Genomic DNA, 26,835 nt, shown 5'->3' with positions numbered 1-26,835 from the left:
GGCCACCTGTTGCGCCTAGTGTGGCACATATAATGGCATGATCTATCCTAAAAAATAACAGGTTTGGGAGAAAGGACTGTGCAGTCCTTGGTGGCAAGCTTAAAGCTCTTTGAACAAGGAATTCCGTGGTTCCAGGATCCTGGAGCATGGTCTAGGAGGGGAGTCTGGGCCTTGGTGGGTATGTCCCCTTAGATATTCAGACTTTTCACTGTAGAGGGAAGGGTTTGCTATGAACACCTTTTGCCCGTGTTTAAGGACAGTGCTGAGCAAGTGTAATATCTGTGTGCCTAGAAAGTGAGAATAAGATATGAATAAACACACAAATCTGTACCATTCTGGTGTTTACTAACTTAGCCTCCTAGATAGAGCTAGAAAAGGAAAATGCACTGATAACCAAAGTTGAGTTGAATGTCTTGACAGTTAAATTTTTGTTATAAAGCACTCATTACAATATATGAATCAGTTTCTTATGTGTTTGCTCATAGCAAATTTGTATCAATCTTAGGTTTTCTGACCTTATGGAAGTATTGGGACTATGTCACATCTGTCTGAGTGATGCCCTTACCTTGTTACCATGAATAGGAGAAACTAAGAAACTATGAGAACTAACCATCACGAAGGGCAGTTGGCCTGGGGTGCAGAATATGGGTGATTAGGTCAAATATTAGCTCTGCTACTTCATAACTGTCTGATATTGGGAAAGTTTTTATTCTTTTTGAGCCCAAATTTTCTTATTTGTATAAAGGGGATAGAACCACCTATTCTCAGGTTGTTGTGACTGATATAATATTCACCAAGTGGCCTACACAGAAAACATTCATAGGTCAAGCAAAGAAGGCTTTTTCTCAATTAAAATGATAAAAAGCAATGAGGTATTTGAAGGAGTAAATCTGGTATTTAATATAGGAAGGGTGATATAAGGAAGGAAAGAGGTGGGGGTCCCTGGAAGTTAAAGTCCTTAGTCTAATATCCTGCAAAGTATACTTTGGGGCAGCCCTGGGCTCTTGCTTATCTCCAAGGGATGGTGTGTATCTTTACTATCTCAACCTAATAATCTCTCTTGAGCTTCAGTGTCCTGATTTTTTAAATGAGGATAATAAGAATTGCTTTGATGATCTTGATAAGAATCCTTGGATAGAGTGGTGGAGATAAGAGCCAAGGGAATGGGTTGGAAAGTGAATAGGAGGTGATGAAATGGGGATTATCTGTTTTCACTTCTTTTCTGTGAAGTTAATCTGAGAAAGTTAGTCTGGAAACATAGTGGGAGCTGGAGGGCAACATGAGGTCAGTGAAGGTTTTGTTTATTAAAGATTGGGAAATACCAGAGCATGACTTTGTGATGGGGAGAAGTACCTCTAATAGAAAGGGAGAGGATGATAATGGAGAGAAAATTGGATGGAGAGGTGGGGTTGACTTTTGGTGCTAGGAAGGGAAATTTGTAGGTTTAGTATTGGGAACATGAGATGCTCTATCCAGTAGTTTAGGAAACTAGAAAAAAGAACAGCAAACTAAATCTAGGGTAAGCAGAAGAAAAGAAGTAATAAGAACTAGAGCAGAAATCAATTAAATTGAGAATAGGAAATCAATAAAGAAAAGCAGTGACACCAAAATTGGTTGTATTGAAGAGATCAATAAAATTGATAAGCCTCTAATGAGGCTAACTAAGAAAAGAAGAGGGAGGATACAAATTACTAATGTCAGAAATGAAGGGACATCACTTCAGATCCCTTGGACATTAAAAGGATAATATAGGAATACGGGGAACTGGTCAGTGCCCACAAATTTGATAACCTGGATGAAATGGACCAACTCTTTAACACAATCTGCCAAAACACAGAAGAAGAAATAAATTGAAGAGGATTTCTCAATTAAAGAATTCAAGTAAATAATTACCTTCCAAAACAGAAAGCACCAGGCCCAGATGGTTTTACTGGTGAATCCTGCCAAACATGTAGGGAAGAAATTAATGCTAATTCTCTGTAATCACTTTCAAAGGATAGAAGCAGAGGGAATACTTTTTAATGAGGCTCACATTACCCCAAAAGCAAAACCAATAAGTGATTACAGCAGCATTGTAGCATACAAGTTCATTATATAAAAGTCAGTTGTTTTTCTATATACAGGCAACAAACAAGGAATTTGAAATTAAAAACACCTCCCCATCGTTTTTACTATGAACCTAAAACTGCTCTAAAAAATAAAATATTTTGAAATATTAAAAATACGAAATCTGTGAGTTCAGACACTACTTTAGCTTACCTTTTCCATTCTGATTTTTGCAGTGAGTGGTCTGTGTTAAGGTAATGAGGAAAAAACATCTCTCCAGAGAATTTGTTCCTTAAACTGAAACTTATTCTTTAATGCAGAAAAATAGAGTTCCTTATCCATGGTTTAACATGCAACTACATAGTAGACTCTTAACACACAGTGAGTAAAATACTTATTGTTCACAACTGGATGTTATTTCAGTGTTAAAAATAGATATACAAGGGGTTAGAGACAGAAGGAGGTTGTGGGGAAAGAGGTAGGTGTGCTTATGAAAGGACAACATGAAGGATCATTGTGGTGCTCACTATCTCGGCTGTGGTTGTGGGGGGGAAATCTGTGAACCTGCAGATGATAAAATTCTATAGAACTAAATGCATACACACAAATAGAATGAAACTGGGGAAATCTCAAAAGACCAATATATTGTATAATATGTATGATATATAGCATATGTATATATACTGATTGTGACAGTGTACTTTAGTTTTGTGAAATATTACTGCTGGGGAAACTGAATAAAGGATACTCAAGAAATCTCTTAAAACTTCATGTAAATCTGCAATTATCTCAATAAAGTTGCAATTAAAAATGCACACACAACTACTATATAAAACTAATAAATAATTTTTGTTTTTGTTTTTAGGTTTTTCCCACCTGATTGACAACATAGTCATCATTGGCTTTTGTAAGTTGATATTTTAATTTTTTTATCCTTCACCTCCAACCTTTTATGTTTCCTAATTACATGAGAATATTTTTCTAGAGAACCTGAACAAAAATTAGAACAAAACTTTTAAATTCTTTAGTTCTTATATTATTTTAAGGACAGTTTCACTTTTTCTGGTACCATTAGGTGATAGTTATTTTGAAAAAGTTTGAATTACACATCTTGGGCTAGGGCCATCTGTTTCTTTGGAGTGACTTCCTATCAGGGTTATGATTAGCAGAAGTGAAGTACCATCTGTGGAGCTGAGGTTGTATATACATCCATCCTATTGGACATCACAGTCTTCACCTAGAACATCCTTGTGGCAGGTGATTAGAGGGACACAACATCCTGGGAGAAAGCTATGGTTTGACTAATGAGGTATAACAAATTCTGTTTCATTTGTCTTTGGAAATCTGGCAATTAGATGAAAAGAAGAGAAAATTGCAAGTTGGGAGAATTTAGCTTTATTCTCATTTTATCATTTGGAGTAGCTATATTTCTGTTCAGTAACTTCTTTGTAGTATATTGAAGAAAAATTTAGATCTCTCATTTTATGAGTTTTTTAAAAAATTCAGTGAAATGTAAACATTTGAAATAGATTTGAACAAACGTTTTTAACCTGGGAAATGAATTATTCCCTGTATCACTGAAAACACTTACAGTATTAAATGGCTAATCCTCTCCACTCCAACCAAACTTTCTTTTTCCTTAGTCTTCCTTATCTCAGTAAATGGCAACTGCATTCTTCCAGTTGCTCTGATAGTCTCTGTGGCATATCATCATCTCTTCTTTCTATCACCCCCTATACAGCCAGCTGTCAGGAAATACTGTCAGCTCTACCTTAAATATATCCAGAAGATGACCACTTCTTGCCATATCTTCCACTACCATATTGGTCCAAGTCTTCATCTTTTCATTAAAATAGCGTCCTAACTGGTTTCCCTGCTTTTATACTTTCTCCCCTATAATCCATTCTCCAAATGGCAGCCAGATAAATTATTTAAAACTCTTTAAGTCTGATCATGTTACTTTTCTGCTCCAGTAACACTCTTCACAGAGGCTTATCAACTTCTACACGATATGGGCCCCCATTACCTCTGATCTAACCTAACCTTTTACTGCTCCCCCTCACTCACTTCTTCAGCCATACCAATATTCTTGTTCCTACATTGTGTTTTTGCAATTGCTATTCCTACAAATAGCCTCATGACTTGCCTCCTTACCTCCTTCAGACCTTTGCAAAATTGTCATCTTCTCATCCAGGCCTTCCCTGACCCGCTTACTTCAAATTACCACTGTTTCTCCCTGCCTTACACTCCCAGCACTTCCTATCACTACAGTACATTATTTTTTTAACCACCTTCTGATATATATTTTACCTATCTGTCTCCCTTTCACTTGAAGGTGAGCACCACAAGCGTAGGAATTTTTGTGTATTTTGTTTACAAAGATGGGAAAGTAGCATAGGGAAAATGGATTATGTAGTAGTTACTGACTTTGCCTAATACAATGTTCTCCTGTTGCCTCCTGACCACAGACATGGGTAAGTGAAAAAAGCAACCAAAATCTCAATCATCTGTATATTTCTAAGGATTACTGGGAAAAAAACTAGGTTAGAAATTTCTTCCAAGAATATACTTCATTTTCTTTTCAGTGCTTGTTTGATTAGAAGTTCTTTGGTAAAAATGAATAAATCTTGATACTTTTAGTAAATGATTCCTAATACCATTTTGTTATTGAAGATTTAGAGTGTTCTATCAGAATTTAGTTGCAGAAGTGCTCTTTTTAAGAGCTGTAAATTAGAGAGCAGACAGTATGGTGGATAGCACAAGTTTTAGAACCAAGCATAGCCTGGCTTGAATTCTGGCTGTGATTCCGGTAAGTACACTATAAGCAAGTTAGTGAGGCTTTCTTAGCCATGATTTGTCTTTTATAAAATTGAAATAATAATAGCTGTGAGGCTTATGAGGATTAATTGAGGTGACAGACTTGGCCATTAGCAATGTTCAGTAACTATTAATCCTTTAATCTGATATTGCTCAGTATTGTAAGCTGGAGATACTAGTAAATTATTTTACACTGTACTTTGTAGAGAAGACAGTCTCTTATCATTAATGTCATTACATATATAGTAAATTTTGAAAAAATTCTATATATTTTATGGAAGGAAAAAATGACTAGGAGACATGGGTTGCTCTGTAATGTAACCCCAGACAATTTTTTGTAATCTCTACACTTTAGCAATGTGGAGAGGTTGAAATGAGATAATGTAGATTTGTCAGTACTTATTTGTAAATATAAAGCATTAATGCAAGTGTAAGGAATTGGAACTTCATACTGAGGTCACTTCCAGTCATGACATAGTAACAGGAACTGATTTATTGTCCTGTCTTAGCAAAACAAACAAACAAAACCCCACAAAATGTTTGAAACAAAAGTTTTTCAGATATTGCGTGGCAAGTGGCATAAGACAGTTAAACCTGAGATAAAGGAAACAAATGATGTGCCCAAGGCCACAGTGTAAGCGAGGAACCCAAACACAGCCCAGTAGTCACCCTGAATTGAGGTGATAAAGCTGGCAATTCAGAGAGATTGAGGCAGCTAGAATTTGCAGGACAGAGGACCAGAGAGGAGAGAGAGGGCTCTGAAGATCTTTAGAGGGTTCCCTTGGAGTCTTCAGCTGAGTGCTGATTATTGCATGCTTAGGAGAGCACTACTCAAGACTTGGAGAAAAACCACTGGGAAGGGGAAGTTAGCTCATGTAGGGCTGAAAAGTATGCATCTCTACCATTCAGAGTAGAAAAACTTTGTAATACAAGTGGCATTAGATAGAGTGCTTAGAAGGGCATTGCCTCAGTGGTGAGGCAAAAATTAGCCCTAGACTAACAGCTGCCCTGATCCTACCTAAAAAATCTTAAAAGTGGGAATTCCCTGGTGGTCCAGTGACTAGGATGCAGGTTTTCACTGCTGTGGATGTGGGTTCAATCCCTGGTGGGGAAACTGAGATTCCCACAAGCTGCACCATGCAACCAAAAAACCAAAACAAAACAAAAATCTTAAAAGTAAGCCATTAAAAAGGAATCAAAATTTTTAGTAAAGGACCAGATGGAAAATACTTTAGGCTTTGCAGGCAATATGACCTCTGCTGCAACTACTTAGCTCTGCCATTGTAATGTTAAAGCAGCCATAGACAATATGTAAATGAATGGGGGTGGCTGTATTCTAATAAAACTTTATTTACATAAATAGACTCTGGGCCAGATTTGGCTTGTGGACCATAATTTGCAGAGTGCTGGTTTAAAGGGCGACATTGAGGGACTTCCCTCAAGGTCCAGTGGTTAAGACTGCACTTCCATTGCGGAGGGCATGGGTTAGATCCCGCATGCCTCACAGTGCAGACAAAAGTTAAAATAAAGAAAAAAAGGGTCAAATTGTTTCTAGTCACTTAACTCCAACCCAGAACAAAGCTCAAGAGTACTTAAAGAAGCACAAAATGTTTGGCACCTAACAAGGTGAAGTACACAATGTCTAGCATTCAATCAAAATTTACCAGATATGCAAAGAAATAGGAAAATTCAGTAGTTAAGAGAAAATCCAGTAAATAAAAATAGACTCAGAAATGAAACAGATTTAATAAAGATATTAATAACCAGATTTAATAAACAGATTTTAAGTAATTTAATAAGATTTTAATAACCATTCACTAAATGAAAATATTAAAACCATTAGTATAAGTTTGTATGTTCAAGATAATAGAGGAAGTATAAATTTGTTGAGAGACTTGAAAGCTATAAATGACCGAAGTTGATCTTCTAGAGACAACATAAACATCTGAGATGAAATACACTGGATAGGATTAACAGCAGACTAGATGCTGCAGAAAGAAAGATTGTATGAACTTGAAGACATAGCAGTAGAAATTATACAAAATAAAACACACACACAAAAATCCTGAGGAAAAAGCCTATCAGTGAGCTGTGGGATAACTTTAAATAGCCAAATATATGTATAATTAGAGTCTCCAAAGGAGGGAGGGAACAAGAAAAAAGTATTTTAAATAATAAGGGCTCAAAATTTGCTAAATTTGAAGAAAACTATAAGCCCACAAATCTCAGAAGCTCAACAAATATCTAGCAGTTATTAAAAAAAAAAAATGAAGAAAATTACACCAAAGCACAAGATAATCAGATAATTTAAAACCAGTAATAAAGAGAAAGATTTTAAAGTGGAGAACAAAGAAACTATAAATTTAGAGGAACAAAGAATGACAGCAGACTTTTCATCAAAAGCAATGTAAACCAGAAGACAGTGGAGCAATGTCTTTAAAGTAATGAAAGAAAAAACTATTAACCTAGAAATCTATAGCTAATGAAAATGTTTTTCAAAAAAAGATAGTGAAATAAAGACATTTTCAGATATGCAGAAGCTTAAAGAATTAATCACCATTAGACCCACACTACAAGAAATGTTAAAGTCCTCAGGAAGAAGGAAAATAGTACCAAATGGAAATAAAGAGCACCAGAAGTGACAACCACCTGGGTAAATGTATAAGGTTTTTTAATTTAAATCTTTTAAAAAAGATAATCATTTAAACAAAAATAGTAATAGTGGAGTTGGAGTTATATAAAAGGTGTGACAATAATTGCACAAAGGTCAGGAGGGGAAAATTGAATTATAATATTGAAGTTTTTCTACTATATGTGAAGAAGTATAATTTCCCCTGAAGGGATATTGTTGTAAGTTAGGGATATTGTTATAAGTTAAGAATATAGCCATAAACCCTTAATCAACACTAAAGCATAAAAAAAAAGTTATAAGCCAAAGGAGATAAATCAGGAAAAAATAACAAGTTCAAAAGAAGGCAGGGAAAAAAGGGAAAGGGGGATGGAGAACAGATGGGGACAAATACAAAAAAAAAAAAAAAATGCGGGGCTTCCTAGGTGGTGCAGTGGTTGAGGATCCGTCTGCCAATGCAGGGGACACGGGTTTGATCCCTGCTCCAGGAAGATCCCACATGCCATGGTGCAACTAAGCCCATGTGCCACAGCTATTGAGCCTGCAGTTTAGAGCCCGTGAGCCACGACTATTGAGCCCATGTCCTGCAACTACTGAAGCCCACATGCCTAGAGCCCGTGCTGTGCAACAAGAGAAGCCGCAGCAATAAGGAGCCCTGTGCACCACAACGAAGAGTAGCCCCCACTTACCACAACTAAAAAGAAAGCCCACGCACAGCAAAAAAAAAAGACCTAACAAGCCAATTAAATAAATAAATAAATAAATTTATCCAAAAAATGCAAGATGTTACACTTCAACCTTAAGCATATAAATAATCACATTAAGTATAAATGGTCTAAATACTCTCATTAAGAGGCAAAGAATATCAGATTAGGGTTTTTTAAAAAACAAAACAGCAAGGATTAACTATATGCTGCCTGCAAAAAAAGTGCATATCATATACATAAAGACACGAATAGGTTATAAGCTAAAGGCTGGAAAATAATATACACTTTAGCACTAACTCCTAAAAAAGTCTGGAGTGGCTATATTTATATCAGACTAAGTAGAAATTAGAGCAGAGTGTATTGCCAGGGAGAAAGAGAGTTCTTTCATAATGATAAAGTGGTAAATTCATCAAGAAAACATCATCTTAAATGTTTATGCACCTTATAACAGAATTTCAGTATATACAAGGAGAAATAGACACATCTACAAACATAGTGAGATTTCAATACCCTTCTCTCAATAAATACATCAAGCAGGTAACAAACTAATAAAGATGTAGAAGGCTTAAAGAGCACCATCAACCAACTTGACCTAATTGACATTTAAAGAACACTCTACCCAACAAAAGCAGAACACACATTCTTTTCAAGCACGCCCAGAACATTTATCAAGCTAGACCATATTCTGGGTAAGAAAGTGAGCCAATTAATTTAAAAGGGTTTAAATCATACAAAGAATGTTCATGACCATAATGGAATTAAATTAGAACAGAAAGGTAACTGGAAAAATATCTTGTAACTGAACAACACACTTCTAAATAACCCAGGGGCACATTCTAGGCTGTACAGAACACCTTGCCCTTAAAAGAATGCCACTCATACAAAATACATTCTCAGACAATAAAGGAATTAAAATGGGAATTAATAACAGAAAGTGTGAAAATTCTCAAATATATGGAAATTAACATACTTCTAAATCATGTGTTGCATCAAAGACATCTCATGAAAAATTTAAAAATACTTTAAAATTGAAATTATAGTCTAAAAATGTGTGGGATGCAAGTAAAATAGTGCTTGGAAGGAAATTTGTAGCATGAAATATTTATATTAGAAAAAAACCTAAGATCAGTAACTGAAGTTTCTACCTTATGAAATGAGAGAAAAGCAAATTAAACTTAAAGCCAGCAGAAGAAATTAAATAATAAAAATTAGAGGAGTCGGCAAAATTGAAAATAGGAAAACGATAAAGATCGACAAAATGAAAAGCTGGTTTTTTGAACAAGATTAATAAAATGGTTACCCTATAACCCTATAGTGAGACTAACCAAGGGAAAAAGAGAGAAGACATAAATCACCAGTGTCAGGAAGGACAGAGGAGCCATGACTACTGACCTCATGGATTTTACAGGGCTACTGAGAGAATACTACAGACAACCTCTGCCCATAAATTTGAGAACTTAAATGAAATGGACCAATTCCTAGAAAGATATAAACTACCGAAACTCAGGGAGAAATAGATTACCTAAACAGCCCTATATCTATTAAAGACACCAAATTAATAGTATATATTAAAAATAAACAAACAATACTACTACCAGCAACAAAAACCTTCCAAAAAAGAAAACACCCAGGCCCAAATGGTCACACAGGTGAATTTTACAAATAACCCATGTGACATAAAAGAAATATAAAGGGTAATTGGGAAGTATTTTCAGCTGAATGGAAATGAAACATAATTCCAAATAACTGGGATGCAACTATAGCAGTGCTTAGTGGAAAACTTATAGCACTAGGTACCTATATTAGGAAAGGACAGTCTCAAATTAATGGTTCAAGGTAAGGGATTGTTAACATTGTCTTCAAATATCTGAATGTCTTTTGTTAAAAAATATGTTTGTTTCATATTGTTGGAGAAGACAATTAGAGGTGGTTATAAAAAGGCAATTCTTAGTCCTTCATAGGAGAGAAATAACCATCAAACTTCCACAGCTAGGGACTGAGTTTCTTTAGTGAGGCATGCTCCCTTAAACATTCTTAAGAGCTCTTCCTAACTATTAATTTCTGAGATAAATGGTAGTGAAGGAAAAAAAATTCTCTTAGTGTTAATAGGCTATAGATTAATAAACACATTTAAACTGATGTGTTATATAGTAGGTAATGCAATATAAGAACGAGTGGTGATTTTTAAAAAAATCACAGAACTGTAGAATTAGAAGGAGCCTCAAGTGGTGTTTAGTCAAACAATGTCCTCAGTTCCCTGCCTTTATAAATATCAAAGCATTGGGTAAAAAAATTTTTTTAAAGGAGGATCCATTTAAGTTTGCAGATCAGCAAAAACAGTGAAGGATAACTAAATCACTGAATGACGTATTCAGAATTCAGAGAAAATCCCATGAAGCTCAGGGACAATCAGGAATATTTTAAACGTGCTTGTATACTAGGTAAAAGTTGGATAAATGTTATCTCCTTTCCAATGCCTTTTCTGGTTCTCCAAGACTTACTGGCCTGTCTCTGTCTTCCCATAGTATTTTGTGCACTTTGCACTGTAGCATCTACATACCATCATCTATCAATAAGGGGTTATGAAAAATGAGACGAGTAAAAAGTAAAGTTTGCCGTTTATCACTGGCAGTCTTTTGTTGTGCTACAAAGTTAATCCATTTTCTCCTAGCAGGTAGTGTGAGGGTCAAGTGATGTAAGACGTGTATTAGTTCTTTGAAAACTTTAATGCACTGGCTACATAAAACAAATATTCCATTAGGTATTTTTCTCTTCATGTGGCAATAGTCTGTGAATTTCTGCCTAACACCAGTATATTTCTACTTAAAATGGTTAAACGGCAAGAAGAAAAACCACATTGCTGCTCTATAGCAACCAGGGACTTGCCTCAATTAGTTTTTTTTTTTTTAAGACAATTCAATTGGTGTTTCTATTTTGTATAGTAGCTTATCTTTTATGATAGTTTGATCTTGGTTTATTACTTGGCCCCATGAAATCCTAGACTTGAGTGCTAAATTTTTAGTGCTAGAGGGAATCATGTAATCTAGAAGCTGAAAGTTAAATTTTGTCTTTTTATTGAAAAGGAAGCATTTTCCCCCTTTTATCAAGTTTTATATTGGTTTGATTTTCAACATCAATGATAGTAGCTACTATAATTGAGCGTTTCTTATATGCTAACACTGCTCTGGGTGCTTTATACAGGTTATCTAATTTGATCCTTTGCAAACCTTATGAAAGAAGTTATTATTCCTCTTTTACAGATGAAGAAACTGAGGTTCTGGAAATATTGTTAATCGCTTAATTTACAAAACTACTAAAAGGTGACACTAACATTTAGTGTGAATCTGACACCAGAGTCCATACTCTTAAACATTGCCTTCTTGCATGAGTGGTACAGTGCAGTGGGTTTAGAAATAGATTCTGATTACTTATTGAATACAATTATGGAGAACGTCAGTGAATAATTATATGCAGAGGTGGTAGCTAGGTGCAGTGGAAACAGCATGGGATTTAGAAACAGTATTTAAAGTTGTGACTCATCTACTTATTTGTTCTGTGACTTTGGCAAATCAATTTATTACCTCTCTTGAGGCTTTTTTCCTCATTCAAAAATAGAAATTCATAAAACCACCTGTCTCACATGGTTATGGTGAAGATCAAATTGATGTTTCTAAGTGCTTTGTAAATGCTTTTGAAAGGTATATAGATGAATTGATGAATATATTTCGTCATTTGCCATAGCCTTTCTTCAAGTAGTAAATTTTCTGAGTGCTTTTAAAAAATGATTTGATTTATGGAAACGCAGTGAGTTTCCAGAGCAGCTCTATTGAATTAGTGTGATCCATTATAGAAGGAGTTTCTACTCATAAGACCAGCTCTCTTCGATGAGGTACATCGTTTTTGAGGAACGGTTATTTCACAATACTTAGTAAAGGAATTCTTCACAGATGTTTCTGTCTCCATTTTGGAAGAGTAGGGAGACACAGAGGCCAAAGTGAGTCAGTGCCAGAGTCAGCTTTGAGGTTCCTAATATAACTGTCACACGGAGCCTACTAGGAATTCCACTACCTTTCCTGCGCAGTTGGGAGTTCTGTATTTTCTAAGTTTATTTCTGTCCCAGTTTGAGAAGAGTGAAAGTCTTTACCTTGAGGGCTGTTCAGCACCCTATACAAAATGGCATGGTTGGCAGTCAAATGAGTAATCAGTGAATGGACCCTGCAGGTCAGTCCCGAAGCTCCTAAGATGGGCACATGGGAAAGTTGTGTTCTTTGTCAAGGAGTGAGTTCTCCATACCTTTCATTCCAATATTGTTTATTTTCTTTTTGGTTTAGGAATTTTGAAACTTAACCCATCTCTTCCCATGTTTACTCAGGATTAGCAGCAGAAATGGAAGGGAGCACAATAAAATGAATGCATTTTGTTACAGGCATTCATGCATGTGGTGTCAAAGTAGCAGTTCGGAATTCAGTGGAGACTTTGGAAATCTTTTAATTCTGTGTGTTCAGTGTAGGTAACCAATCAGGTTAATCTACTTTCTTTCCTAGTCCCTCTGGCCCTCCCCTCCCCCTCACTAATGCTCTTCTCTCTCTCTCTCTCTCTCTCTCTCTCTCTCTCTCTCTCTCTCTCTCACACACACACACACACACACACACACACACACACACACGCACACAAGAGCTCATTAACCTACAGACTGTTATCGAAGAGCTTGGATTGCCAGTTTCGGTGATTACCTAGCTCACATCAGAAAGCTAACTGTTCTATCTCTGTTTGTGTTTGTGTTTTGCAAACAGAATTTATGCAAATGGAGTCTCTCTTTAGATCACGTGGCCTTTGCTGGAGATGAGGCCTGAGGGAAGCCCCAAGAGTTATACAGCTCTCAGTTCATCATATGGTAGTAGTTTACTGGGTGTGAACGAAGAAGGGCAGTGCGTATAGCCGTCCTCCTGTCATCAGTGGAACCATTAGGTTGAGAATAGAGTGTCCGAGTAGTTTGGGTATGGTGACACGAAAGAAATTGCAGATTAAGTGAGAGCATCGCTTGTGGGACTGCAGGGTGGAGAGAGAAAGGGAGAGTGAGCAGGCGAAGTTTATTTATGGAATGTCGGGGGGCCATCGTGGCTCAGCGGGCCCTAGAAGCAGAGGACTTCCCCCAGTGCTTGTTTTCTCCCTCTGACCTTGGATGAACTAGCGAGCAGTATATTATGCCGGGTGATTGTGCTGGTTTGTCATGGTTAGCATTCTGGACTGTCACTGGAATGTAGGAAACGGATGAATTTGAATTGAACCATGAGGTGGTCTGCCGGGCCCTCTCCCTGTCTCGAGGAAACCTGTCGCTGTTTGTCTGGGCCTGGCCTAATGAAAGCAATGGAGGGAAAGAGAGGTGGGCCTTTGATCTCTTTGTTGCAGCTGCTCCCTGGGAACTCACTGAAATCAATGCCCTGTTTTCCTGAAGGAATGAATGGCTCTGCCTAACTAGCTTTGTGAAGCCGTGGGGGAATTCACTGCCTCTGTTTATTGACAGCTGAAAAGGAGCACATGGGGTGGAATGGACCTTCTTGTGAAAACCAGGCACAGGGAAAATTAGACCTCAATTTAACACAGAGGAATTTGGAAATTCACCCCAAAGGAGACGGTGGTTTCTCATGCTTACTTTAGAATTACTCAAGTTTGGGGCTAGTGTGTAATGAACAATGGAGGTTCTGTCACAACTGTGTTATAAGTAGGAATATGATATGCATAATAAATGATGTTAAGTAGAAGTTGATTCAATACCCTCCTTATTTTTTTGAACACAGAAGTAGAGAAAGACAAATATTAACCATGATATATAATCAGGTGATTCTTTTATTTTTGCTTTAAGAAGAAGAGAAAAAAATTGATACTTAAAATAAGCATTGTTAGTATGATATTACTAAGTCTCTGGAATGTGTCTTTCATTCATTTATATTTCAAAACATCTTTGAACGTTGTATCTAAGTTTCATTCACGTTAGTTGTTCCTGCTGTTCTGGATTGTGTGTTGAGTGGGAATACTACAAATCACATTTATTTTTAAAAATGTATATTCTTGGAATATTATAACCGGATGTCTGTGTCAAACATAAATGCAACTGGCTTGTAGACTAATTTAGCACTTGTGATAAGAACAGTTCATAAATCCTAAAATGACTGCCTTACTCTTGACAACACAGTAAAGAAGTAGTCGAGTTTATCCCAAGGAAACATCACCATACCTTTTTTTCTCTCTCCGTTCATTTGCTTGATTTCCCAGGAAGAATTTATAGCTTCTTCCTTTGGCCTTCAGCCCTTTGTGCACACCTCTGTTACAGCACTTAACACATTGCCCTGTAGCTCTTTGTTTCGGTGTGTTCTTTTAGCTGGAAGTAAAGCAGCTGTGTCGTATTCATTTTTATATCTCCAGGCCCAGCGAAGCTCTTGGCTCAGTGAATGTGTGCTCAGTGAGTGGGGAGTGATAGCTCCCTGTACATTACTTTGAATGTAATTACTTCTCCAGGCTTCAACTGCAAATACTATGTTTTAGGAAGACCTGATTGATCGGTTGTTACCTGATTGTTGCTATAGCTTTTTAAAATCTTTCCTTTATGGAGAATTATTAAATAGTTTTTCAGTGTGGCAAGTTTGTTGGGCAGTCCATCAGCCTCTGAACAGGAGGCATAGAAAGTGTATGACATTGTCCTTTTCAAATCTGAGCTCTCTTCTCTAATATTCTTTTTTAAAAATAAGTCTCAGCATAATGTGTAGATATTTTCAGTAAGAAGATGAAAAAACTTTTAGAATTTTGTAGACTTTCAGCTGACCAGATTTAGTAATTGGGATGGATAGACTTCCATTTTACATGATTTAATTCTATGATGTAACGTTAAATAATGCAGAACAAAACCTTTGATAGTTTCTTTAACCAGCTTTGCCACCACTGTATGTTATGAACCTGTTGTTAAAGGAAGCAAACACCTTGACTTCTCAGTGAAAAGTGTAAGGGAAATTTTGATTCTAAAGGACTAACTCCCATGATTTCACAGGACCCTAGGACAAGCCTAATTTCCGAGTTATTCTCAAGTTAAACCTGATTTCTTTTTAAACCAGAACTTTAAGTGGGAAATCGTTGTCAGCATTCTTTGGGAAAAATAGTATCTTAAAATCATAATGGAAAACTTTAGAAAATGTGGGGGTGGTGGAGGGGGAAGGTAGGTAAGCACACACACGTACAGGAGCTGGCTAATATTTTATTCTCCATGTTATTTTTGTTATATTTTTACCACCAAGACTATGTTAAAAGATACCTATTTGGTTTTCGGTCTTGATTACAAGTAGGGATGTTGTTTAAAATACAGGTGTACAAATTTGTGAGTCGTGGTAGCAGTCTTGCAGAGGGATAGGTTTTGTTGTGGGTCGTACAAATGTGGTCAATTCAGCAGGTTGTGATTCTGCTGAGATTTTAGATTTCTTACGAAACAGGAAAATTACCATGGCCTTGGTCATTGATAGACTCTCGCCCCCGTAAGTATTAACTTGTAGATAAGAAAGCTGTAAGCCTTGCACTTAGGTTTTATAACTTGGCTGCTCAATCCTTCCAGTTTCTGGAAGTAATTTCGTGTGACATCATACCAAAGTTGGGAGGGGTAGAGGGTGGAAGGAGAAGTAGGAAATCAAACGACACTTTTCCGTTTGATGTTTCAGCTTAAAAGCGGTGAGGCATATCTTGTCTGCATTGATAGAACTACATACCGGCCCCAGGGAGTGACTGCAGTTAAAGTTGTATTCTTGCTGTGTTTATAGAACCAGATAACGTCAACTACATGATCCTCCGTAAAGGAGCGCTTTTATCAGGCCTGAAGACTGTTGTCATATGCAAGAAAAAGAATTTCAAATAGTTTGAGTCAAACCCTCAAAATACGTTTGGGGGATCGACACACATTACGTCTTTGTGTTTATGTATTTTATCTCCATAGGCAAACTTCCTAGCAGAAAGATACCAGATACTTCCCTCTTAGACGGTTTCCGTCCATCCAAATAAAACGGCCCTAATATAGGCTTATCTAGTCATTGAAAGGGAGACATCCTCCTTATGGGGTAGGTTGAATTACAAGAAAGACGGGTATGCTTACTGTCAACAAGTTCTGCCCTTCAGGCCTCTCCTCTGAGTAGTAACCTTGTCTTTGAAGGAAAAATAAAAAAGGAGTTAAGCAAAGATTCCTTTTGGTTTGGGCTTTTTTGTTTGTTTTTTGTTTGCCTGCTTGTTTGGTTTTGGACCTTTAATGGTCTTTCCGTGCCCTTTGTCATCTCCTTCCCCAGCGTACCCTCAGCCCTGCTCGGTACTTGCTTCCTTTTCCTAAAGGATAATGTTCTTAGTTGACCCTTTTACAAAAGGTTCTGATTATCATCTGATTTCTTCCTGAGGCTCCGAGATATTTTCATTTGAATTGGGGTCTCTGGAAAAGAGCTGAAAATACAGGAGTACACCTTGCTTCCCAGGTGCAGTGTTCAGCACTTCACTCACATTAACTCATTTAATCCTCAAAAGGCTTTTGGGCTGTAGGTACCGTTATAGTCGTCTCTGCTTTACAGGCGAGAAGCCGAGGCAGGGAGCTGTTCAGCAAGTGGTGTGAGGTTTCTGAGTGGCTGCAGGTGACACCTGGATCTGAACGTAGGCATTCTGGCACCATGGCCCTAGCTCGTCACCGTGTCGTGTCTCTCAAACTAAAAATCCTGTAAGAACTTGGAGATGTGTCTCTGGAAGGTTGGAATACAACAGGATGGCATATTGACGGAGAGAAGCTTTTGATCCTGGCATTCCTGAACTCACGTTCTGTATATAAATGTCTCCTTACACAGTATCAGTGTGGTTTTTCTCAATGCCGTTTTTTTTTTCTTAACCTTTTGATTTTTTTTTCTTCTAGGATTGCTCTCACATCTGATGTGGCCTCTGTTTCATGTCACATCTGAAACTCCTCTGTACCTCAAACTTAGAAAGGTAAGTGTGTCTCCGCTACACCCTCTGACTTCTGCCCAGGCTGCTCTCCGTGGCCAGTCGTGAGTCTGTGTTCTCATTCTCCTACGTTAGCGCACATCCGAGAGTCTTCCGCTCTCCACGGTAGAGGGGCTTATGTTCCAGAAAACACTTGCTCTCCGAGAATTTTCATTTGAGGAACTGCAGACCTTGAGGGAAGAAAGAGGGTTGGGAAATATGAAAGCCTATATTTTACTTTTTAGAAAAATCAAGAGAACATGCCAAGAACTGTCATATATATTTGTTCATAACTTTAGAAATAAGGGGCGTTATACAAATGACTTTTATCATGACTTATTTACTGGAAACTTGTGCTCTCCCTTCCTGACATTTAAAAAGACATAATAAAAACAAATTAATACTAGGGGGAATTTTGGGGTATTATCCTCCATTTAGAATCACATTTAGTATGTTGCATACATTACAATTCAGTCTCTGAATCATGCTTCTAAAGTCAGAATAGGAGGTGATCCTCAATTTGCGTATATTCTGTCCAAGTTTCCTAAAATTGTGAAATAAATATGCAGCTAAATCCAGCTCAGGGAACCTAAATTTGCCCCTGCATTTGAGGGAACTCGTGGTTGACAGGATTTCCAGTATTTACCAGAAGTTTTTGTTTTTTATTTTCCTCCATCATGCATATGGAGATTATGATTTATTTTAAACGCCTGTTTCAAAATAATGACACCTAGTTCCAGCCTTAAATTTCATATCTGACATTTTGGTTGTTTTTCCTCCTGTAACATATATTAGTTCTCTGTTGAAGCCCATTACCTTCTTCACCCTGAAGGAACCCTCCTCCTGTTTTGCAGCTTTAGTGCTAACAGTGTTGCTTAACCATAACTCTTGGCCTCTCTCCACATATTTTTTTGCAGAATGTCCTTGACTGTAATATGCCATATTTTTTTTATTCCAGTCTTCTTTGTAAGTTTTCTTATATCCCGTCTTACACTTGAGTTTTTTGGGGTTTTTTTCCCCTCAACTAGATAAACCACTTCCAAATTTATTTTGCTCTTGGGACTGACTTCTAGAAAGGCTGTCCACAGCTGCCCCAGGTGAAAGGCCAAAGTGAAGACGATATTAGATGTGTGTGTGTGTTTAAATTCCTGTTCTGCAAATTGTTCTAATTGAAATTAATCCACTTTCCCACCCACACATTCAAAAGAAAGATTCTAGCAAAATCCAAAGTTGCCAGAACCACTTCTATATGTCATTTGGGTAACTTTATGATACCTGTAAGACCAATTCACGCCAGGCCCATTTGTAATTGTTTTCTCTAGTTAAACGTGACATTGCCATTAAAAACACAGCTAATAATATTATACTGCTTAAGAATTTAAAAATCTTTCAAATACGTGACATACAAAACTTCGAAGCAGGCAGGAAATAATTAGAAATTTCTTTTCAAGCACATATTAGAAGATAGAATTGTGTCATGCTGACCCAAATTAAGGAAAGATTATTGAACTGAGTCAATAATTTATACTCTTTCTGTTATATGTATTGTATTCTGATACAGGTTGTTAATATTTCCTAATTGTGAACTTACCCAATGTGTAAAATCATTCTCGATACTTATTAGCAGGCCACATCTATTTTGTACATAAACTTCAGACTCTGCTGCAGTCATTGTGCCTCTGTATGGACGTATGTAATGCATAATCTTATAACAGCTCTGCCAGGTGGAGGGATGTGAGCACAAAGAGAATTAGGGACCTTGCCAAAGGTTACGTACATACCTAGCAAGTAGCAGGGCCAGTGTTCAGACCTAGAGCCATCTGACTCCAAGGCCGGTGCTCTTTGCACTCCACCAGCCCACCTTCTTTAGGCTGCATCTGGCAGAGTACTATCACCTGGTTAACGTTTTTAAACTAACTGTAGGAACACAACCTCGTATTAAGTAGAGTATGCTTCTGGTAAAAGAATAAGGGGAAGTAAAACACGTTATTATACCGCTTTTAGGTGAGGAAAGTTACTATCTAAGGAATAGCATAAGTTTTTGTTTTTACCTTGTCTCCCTGAACAGACAAAAAGTTGAAATGAAGGCAGTTGGGGATGAAGGGCATTGGGGGGTCATAATATGAAAGAATGTTACATATTATTGTTAAAATTAATAAATAAAGCACATTTCTCTATCAATGTGTTTAAAATAGCGCTAGGAGTTATGCATGTTTATACTATAACAAAGTGCACTTTATTTGGAGAATAACTTAATTGATTCATTATGTGGCATTTACCAAGGTAATTTTTTCCTTCTTGTTTGAGCATACGATTAAAAGTGATTCATAAAACAGACACACACACACACACACATGCACAATCAACATGTAAATTAGAACCACATTTGGGTGATCATCGTTTTTTGCTGTTTTTCTAAAATGGGTCCCATTTGCCCTGTATATTCAACTCATAGCACATTAGAGCATCGCTAGTTCCAATTCGGGGGCGATTTAGAGCTCCCTGTGAACACTTCTTTTCTCAGAGAAGCTTCAGTGTTCAGTTATTGCAGTTAGTCTTTTTGTGCACAGTTTTTAAAAATTGTTTTCTGAGGTTTTTCCTAAGGAATTACTACTTTACTGATTTTAATGTATAGAATGGATAAATGCAGGAGCGTCATCTGTCCATCTGCTGTCTGAGGTCTCTTTCTATTTTTCAAGCCCAAGCATATTGCTCTCCTGATTAAAAACTTTCAGTGGATCCGTCAGGACTCTTGGTTGCAACTGACAGAAATTAATGGGACCATTGAAGACTTCCAAGCAGCCAAGTGACGAGAACATATTTGCATGTTAGAAGAATCACTCTGACAGCAGCATTGTGATTAGAATGAAGGGATGAAGGCGAGCCAGTCTGAGAACAGTGAGACTGAGGAGCCAGTAGGGATCTTGGTCTCCAGTACGTGGAAATGTCCCTTTCCTGATAAGCTCTTTACTTGTCAGGCTGGTAGTAGTTTGAAGGAAGCCACAGGAAAGTTGAATTCTGGCCAGTAGAGTGGGCTGGTCCCCCATTCTCCAGCATACTCTCCACCCCCACTACGTCTTGGGGCACCATAGATGGGAAAGTAGCCTCCGGTACATGGTTGCCCCAGTTGGGGGGTGAGGGCTGTGAGTGCTGAGCCCTGTGAGTGTTCACGGACTGCCCCCTCCTCTCTCCCCTCTGGGCCACCCCTGTCTGGTGTGAGAAGGGAAGCGCATGTCAGCAGAGGCCAGACCCTTGTGAGAGCAGAGTGGCCCCATGCTCTGCTCGCTCTGGTTTTCCAAACCTCTCTCTGCTTGCTCAGCACACCCTCGCTTCCACGTTCCCTGTCTGTGGGTTCTCTTCTTGGGTACCATTTAAAACAAAATTTTCATTTTCCTAATAACCAAAGCAGAGAGGGGAGACTGGCTTGGCACACCCTGCCTCTGTGATGGGGCACTTGCTCCCCAGACAGATCCTCCTCTCCCAGGTCTGTCTTCTCTCTGGACACACCCACATGCTTGGCAGACTGAGTGGGTGCTTGTGCAGCAGGAAAATGGGGTCCCCTGTTTGCTGATTCTTGTACGTCTGAAGTTCTTCCAGCCGGACGTCTCTGTTCTAAAAGTTCTAATCTCAGCATACAGGCTGATACATCTCGGCTTATCTAGAATCCTCTCTGGTTTTCATCAGGGCCTTCATAAGCCTCATCCAAAGTCTCAGATATTTAGCCACAGAATTTAAATGGAATTTGTTTTGAGGACGTGACTGACCTTAAAGTCCAAATCCCTGTAGACATTTGGTGCCACAAGGACCTATCATTACTGCAACATCTTTGAATCAACATATTTGTCACATTTATATCGTTTCTCCTGCCTGACACCACCTCAGTTTCCAGCACACTCTAACTTCCATCTTCTGGAAACCAGCAGTCCCACTCCGTCCCGGCAGCTGGTCTGGGAAGCACGTCCAGGCTCGGAAGCAGGGGTGTCCTGGGCCTCAAGATTCTAGCAGCGCTGGCCTCACTCTTTCCTCTTCCTAGTAGACTTCATTTTTCCCTTTGGATTTTAAGCAATTCAGAGTTTAAGATAAAAGCCTTAAAGATAACTTTCTCTGCCTCTCCCTTTCTAGGTATTTGCATAGGAATCAGAGGCGTTAATCTTGTGAGTAAACTCTTAACATTTGCTCTTGTTTCCTTCCTTCCTTCCTTCCTTCCTTCCTTCCTTCCTTCCTTCCTTCCTTCCTTCCTTCCTCCCTCCCTCCCTCCCTCCCTCCCTCCCTCCCTCCCTCCCTTCCTTACTTCTCTATCTGCCCCAGGGACTAAAGCATAGGACTGTCGCCAGGTTCCCAGCACCTTTGCAGAGTCCACACTCCTCTCTGTGATGGGGGGGGGGGGGGGACGGGGGGAGGTGAAGGGGTGGCTTTCTTTGAAAACTAATCTGGCTTCCATTGTAGCAGTTGAAGCTAGTCTGTAGCACAGATGCCCACGAGTCTGTGATTCTTTGCACCTTACTCAGGCACCCCTCACAAGTCTGTATCTTACTCCATGGTGTCAAGTATACAGGAAGTACTTCCTTTTGTATTCCCCATTTTGTCAACCTAGAGAGAAATTTCATTGCAGTCATTTTTAGGTGTTTCCCTTTCCCCCATGGAGTGTGTCCTAGAACCTGGAGATTTCCATGGCATCTGTTAGGTGAGGGCTGGCCTTTGGTATATGATGATAGTGGGATAGTGGTCTCTTGAAGTCCTGCTGTTCTTGCCCCAGGCCTGGCCTTCCTGAGCGTACCTGCAGCTGTCCTCTAGAGGGTTCTGCCCTGCCTTGGGGACAGAGCTGTGCCAGGGCACCTTTTCCTTTCCAGCCCCAGGAGCTGGGGGTGGAGGGAGAGTGTCTTTTTCTCACCCTCTTACCATCCTTTCCTTCTCCCGACACTGAAGTTGGGCAGAATCTCCTCATTGGGTTTAGACATTAGGAAAGACAGACTGCTTCTGCTGTCATCTGGGCTAAAATACAAGGAATTACAAAGCCTGCACCTGTTTTAAATGAGCTAGAAAGGATGTTGGGAGGACAAAGTAAAATTCCAGAGTTGTCCTGCTGCACTGATTTGGAGGCCGTAATGAAGGCAAAACATCACCCAAACACTGGTAACTATGGAAATGAAGAGAAGGAAGCAGATTTGAGAGGCATTAAGCTCGAAGAATCTGTATAGTTTAGTCAGTGAGAAAATCTCGTATGCCTCCAGAGTTTCTGACTTTGGAGCAGCTGGAAAGCAACATGGTGAAGAGACTGACCTATTAATAATGTGGACACTCAAATCCACACTCTGGATGCATAGCCCTGCTTAGCTGCTCGCTGATTGTGTGACCATGGGCAGATTGGCATCACTTCTAAGCCTCAGTTTCCCCATAAGTAAGATGGGGTTCATGGTTCCTACTCATGTAGTTGTTCGGAGCATTAAGTAAAGTGATTAAAACGATGGCCATGACCTGGTGAACATCCAATAAATATTAACTCTTAATATATAGTGGTGCCAGTAGTTAAAATCAGTGATGCTGGAGGAGCAAGCCTGGAGAGGTAGCCGTGTGGAGCCCCTGCTTTAGAACAGGTGACCTTCAGGGGCACTGACCATGTTTAAGCTGAGAGGTGCAGAAGGAAGGTAGACGGATTCGCCTGAAATCTGAAAGAAATTCAGGATTGAAGATAGAGATTTGGGAGACCTGTGACCCCAAGGAACAGTTGAAACCTTGGGTTGTGACTGAAGTCCCCCAGGAATTGTGTGAGAAGGTAGAGGGCCAGGTGCCAGGCTCACAGATCTGTTCAAACTTGAGTGACCCTTTCGAGCAACCCTTTCGCAACATGCTCCTCGGTGTCGTGTTCAAAATGACTCTTGTCGTGAGATGAGTGTGAATATCCTGTTTACGGCCTCCACTTCAGGGCTGGGATCTCAGTCACCGTGATGCAGCAGCTCACCAAAGTAAGATTTAGTTGTCCGTAATCTACCAAATCAGGTGGGCTCCTTTCCATCTGGAATTACAGTCCTTGGAAAAGAAAAACCTTATCTCAGAGGCTTTTCGAAAACAGGCCCTGCACATCCTCAACCCAGAGGAGTCTTTCGCCAAAAGCCAAGGCAGGCCTCCCGGTGTCGAGGCTTGCCCAGTTCTTTTCCACTCAAATCATTTGAAATAAAAAAGTCAGTTTGAAGAATTTACTTAAGCAAAATCAGGAGTAGCTCCAAGTGAATGAGCTGAAACTGGAGGGAAATCCCTTTGTTCAATTCGGGTTTCAGTGAACGCTCAGCAGGCAGCTAAACCAGTTCATTAACAGAGAAAAGACATGTTTCTGAAATGCGGCTCTCAGAAGCTAATGCCTAGAAAAACAGATTGTGACAGCAAAAATGCATTCTAGAAATCTTACCGCTCTAGATTCAGGAAACTTTGGTTTTTGTCATCACTGAATAAACAAATCACTTCCCCCTCAATATCTCCCTTTTATTTAAGACAATTCACTAACTGATCTGTTTGCCGTGCGCCAGTCCCTGTTCCTAGAAAAATGTGATTTTTCTTGCTATTCTGGAGCTCAGAAAGAAGTATATTTAGAAGTGTTTAATGTTATAGGGTCATTTTAAAAACCATATTCTTTAAAGAAAAAAATTAGAATCGACATATTAAAACCTTTTTCTTTGATTTTTGAAATCAGTCTGCAAGTAGCATCCTGTCAAACGTAGATGTGTTATTTTTCCTAACTGTCTCTGCCCTGCTTTATTAAATTGTTGTAGACTGCACATGATTTTTCCCCTGGGGCCACGCATGCTTTCAGGTTCTCTGTTGCATTGTTAACTATTTAAGCATTAGACTAGGGCTGAGATGGCAGGTGGGAAAGGCCGAGGGACTTGATCTCCTCCCTGCCAGAGTTCTCCGCTTTCACTAGTGCTGCTTACATTGAAGGGCTTAAGAATAAGCTCCAGTGTGAGCCCTCGGAGGCCAAGGAGTATTGTTGAATTCAGAAAGGAATCGCTTTCTTTTAGTGATAATTTGAATATTTTGACAATGAAGCTAAGCTACTCTGCTGCCTGGTTTGCGTACTTCATGTCATGTGCGCCCTTTCTAGTGAAGCAGAGGAGAGCCCCTGCCTCTCTGAATTCATAAATCGGTATTGTCCATTGGTGAGATGGGTAGGAGCAAAGAAGGAATCATCCAGAAGAATTTTACTCTCTTGCTTTAATGTTGTTTAAAGCTCTTAAAAAAATTAATATAGGCCTTTGGAGACCACCCCATTAAACCACCATGATAAAGGTTGAGTATTTTTGAGAAGAGAGATGGACCGCGAAGATGATTTGTGAAGTGTTTACACATGCAAAGTGAGGAATAGGTTTAAAACAAACACTCTGGATGATTGAAAGAACCTACTCACCTCCAGCTTTCCCCTAAGTTGCGGTGGGGTATTTTTAAACTTTTGTTGTCTGAAAATGGCCTTAATTCTTCTGTTTTTAACTTAGAAGGATGTTATTCAAAATAAATGGACATAGCCTTTTTGATCAAATTAAGAGAAGAAAACAGGCAACCAAGTGAATAAATCACTTAGGTGAGATATAATTGGCTGTTACATAATAGATTTACCTTTGTACTGGTAAAATCCCGAAAAGCTTTCCCCCTAAGAGGATCGACTGGTTGGAATAGTCTTAGTTGGAAGAAGCCAACTTTTATAATTAATTGGTGAACAGAGATACCTGTTTCCAAATGTTCACCAGGGAACAGTGGTGCAAAGCTGGCTATAGACTTTTCTGGAGACTTGGTGAAAACATAAGTGCCCATGTTCCCAGCATCCCAGCGATACTGTCGGTCTGTGTTAGTTTGTACTGTAGCCTAGGAATCTGTATTTTTAAAAGACTGCCCTTGTGATTCTAATGTATAGCCAGGTTTGGTAACCACTGAATTGTGTATGGAAATTGGAGACTTCATCCTTTTTACCCTGCGCATTTGATAAATCTATATGAAGATACGAAGCTTTTGTTGAAAATGAATGTCTACTGGTCACTGATTTTTTTCAGTTCGTGATTTGTTTTAGATTTTGTTATTACATAGATTTGCGTACCTGTTTTATGGTATTCTAATACTGTTGACTTAAAAAAATGCCATTTCCTCTGAGTTCTATTTTGAATATTTGATGTAAGCAATTTCATGTTGTTGTTTTTTTTCTACTTGCAGAAAGCAGGGGAAAACATCAGGGTTTTTCTAACCCAGTTGCAAGTAGGACAAAGCCTATAGTATAAATACTTAAAGATCTTCTGGGGCAAGATTACATGAGATATTGAAAATCTTTTAGGTTACAACATTATGAACTTTAGCACACGTTTTAAATATATCAGATGATCTAAATGTTTAAGACTTTTGCCACATGGAGTACCTGAGACATTTTAAAATTAAGGATTGTGGGTCTATTGAAGTATCATACTGTAGGATTTTAAAATTTGAAACTGATCTGTCATCTATTAAAAGCAGTAGAAAAACTCCTCTACACATTAGCATTTGTGTGTGTGTACACTCCTGAAGTGAGCAAGCTCAAGTTGCCATGTAAGGGGTTGGTGGGGGGGATGTTTTTCTAGCTTCGTTCACTAAAGGTGTGCAAGATCTCTTCTTACAGGTTTGAAGCCTCAGACTTCTGAAAGGACTCCCTGACTGCCTTGGAGCTGATGTTTCCTGTCACCGAGTAGGTATGCAAGCAATGATTGCTTTTAAAAATTATTTCTTTCTGAGCATGTTTATTAGTAATTGCTTGTAAACACATAGTAAAATAGGTCAAGGACATGCAGGAGGTTCAAGGCACTTCAAAAAGGCTCTGGTAGAGAATGAATACATTTCCCCCTCAAACTGTGAATTACCTTAGAATAGAATTCTTTTAACCTTTTTCTTTTTAAAAGCATTAGTATCCTCTGTTTCGGGGAAATCAGATCCTGTAGTTAGCAACTTCTCATATCCTCTGCCGTCCCCCACCCACAGCCCCAGTCATACCTGCAGATCTCTGGAATTTTCTGCTGACAACCGCATCAGTTCAAAAGCTTTAAAGCTGCCCTATCTTCACTCCTAACTTGTGTACATAAGAAGATGTGTAAAGGTTGCCTCCCATTTGTGGAAGATGTTGAGTGATAAGCCTAAGGAAGATGCTGGTAACGTACCAGTTGTACTAGGGAGTCCAGCTACAGTCTCCGGGGCTTTGTTTGGAAATACTGCAGTAAAAGCTGCTGCCGAAGTCTGCTGCTGTATAGACAGCTTAGCCAGGGAGGATGGCAAGGTGAAACTGGAGCGTGCTCGGCTTAGCTCAGAACACCTGGGTTTGGTCTCTGGTCACCATCATTGTCATGACATTAATGGAAGTTAACACTCGTGGAAGTTAACACTGTGTATTAGGCTTTGCTTAGTACAGTATATTACCTGCAGTATCTTTTTATTAGTCAATACCTATGGGCAAAGAACTGAGGTCTCTGGACCTCAGTTTCCTTATCTGTTAGATAGGCTAGAAAGGCACCTTTCTCCCATCTCACAGGGTTGTCAGATAGACATTAGTAGACAAAGTAGCAGGAGAGGACTCTGTGAGTTCAACTGAGACATAATATTGTTTTATTAAAGGTTATTTTGGCTCTGTTTAAAATAGAATATTCTTAG

General features: G+C 38.8%; 1 protein-coding gene across 6 annotated transcripts in view; it reads left to right on the top strand.

Annotated features, from left to right (window-relative positions):
* PLAGL1 (PLAG1 like zinc finger 1) overlaps positions 1-26,835 on the top strand; it is a 63,979-nt gene that overhangs the window by 15,698 nt on the left and 21,446 nt on the right. For 4 of the 6 annotated variants that reach the window (XM_057738743.1, XM_057738739.1, XM_057738744.1 and 1 more), the window contains exons 3-6: positions 2,912-2,953; positions 17,120-17,193; positions 21,310-21,341; positions 25,817-25,886. The gene's annotated coding sequence lies outside the window, so the exon portion shown is untranslated. The remainder of the gene's footprint in view (positions 1-2,911; positions 2,954-17,119; positions 17,194-21,309; positions 21,342-25,816; positions 25,887-26,835) is intronic. The other 2 variants (XM_057738741.1, XM_057738740.1) reach the window with 2 other exon arrangements.

This window comes from Hippopotamus amphibius, chromosome 6 (genome assembly GCF_030028045.1).
Source record: "Hippopotamus amphibius kiboko isolate mHipAmp2 chromosome 6, mHipAmp2.hap2, whole genome shotgun sequence".
NCBI lineage: Eukaryota > Metazoa > Chordata > Mammalia > Artiodactyla > Hippopotamidae > Hippopotamus > Hippopotamus amphibius.
This window is presented reverse-complemented; position numbering and strand designations above follow the sequence as displayed.